The sequence below is a fragment of the Rhagoletis pomonella genome, unplaced genomic scaffold, assembly GCF_013731165.1.
Source record: "Rhagoletis pomonella isolate Grant_MI unplaced genomic scaffold, Rhpom_1.0 Rhpom_scaffold_00001, whole genome shotgun sequence".
Taxonomy (NCBI): Eukaryota; Metazoa; Arthropoda; class Insecta; order Diptera; family Tephritidae; genus Rhagoletis; species Rhagoletis pomonella.
Window position 1 is genome coordinate 43,298,329 of NW_023458555.1, and position 1,177 is coordinate 43,299,505.

Sequence of the window (1,177 nt, forward strand, 5' to 3'; positions counted from 1 at the left end):
TCGCTGTGGTTAATGTAAAGGCACAACGCATCTTTTACCTATAAAAAATCGAAAATATGTACAAAGTACTGTGCCATCACGTGACGCAGTCTTGGAACACTTCGAGATGCGGTTGATTCAGTCGGTCCTGAATTTGCTGCAGTTTTCTTTAAAAAATCGTGTAATGCTAATTTTGATAATTAATACAAAGACAAAATAAATGTGGTTATACTCGAGTTTTAGATGCCAAGATCTAACGTCGCATCTTCACAGCAACAAAATTTTGGATACAATTTGTCATTTTTTTTGCCAGATATACGTTTTATCAGTGCACTTGCAAAACGTTCGCATCGCAAAGACTCCGCATTGTTTATTGCGAATATAGTTTATTCTTTTACAAAGACTTAATAAATCCAAGTTTGAAACTACATACGTGCAATATTAAAAAAAAATAAATAAAAATAAAAATTTTGAGTTTTTTACCAAATTGAATGAATGAAAATGAATGAAAATTATCTTTGAAACAACTCATTTTTCTTTGAAATCCTCCATTACTTTTCATCCAATAAGCGTTTTTGTGGAGCTCTAAAAATTATAACTACAACATTTGAGCATGGTATGCTACCGAAACGTAAGACGTATTCTACGTCAAAAACCTACAAATTTTTTTAGGAAAAGCCCAAAACGGCAACATTTTCAGGCAATAGCCTCATGCGATTATCGATTATATTTTTTGTTGTATGTGTGAAATATTTTATTTTTATCAGTATTTTTCTTTTAATCAAAATATGTTGAAATAAAAGTGAAAATAAAAAAAATATTTTGCCTAAAAAAGGAAATAATGCCCGCGGGCGTTATTGCCTTTTCGAAGAAGAAATTAAGCCCGCGGGCTTTATTGCCTTTTGCCGGTGGGATTTATTTCCCTTTCGATATGGCAATAACGCCCGCGGCCTTCGCGGGCCTGTTGGCGCTAAACTGCGGCGGTCCGCGTTAGCGCCATCGCGCCAACGCGCGCCGCGCCGCGGTCATCTGCGTCTGCCCGCCACCACTGAAAAACCTAAGAAAAAAAAGCTAAAAAAAAGTAAAATTTCACCTTTAATTTCCAATAATTCGCTTATCAGTTATTGGCAAAAATACCGTTCGATTTTATGCGTATACTGCAGAAGGGTATTTAACGCAGAACTACACTGTATGCAAA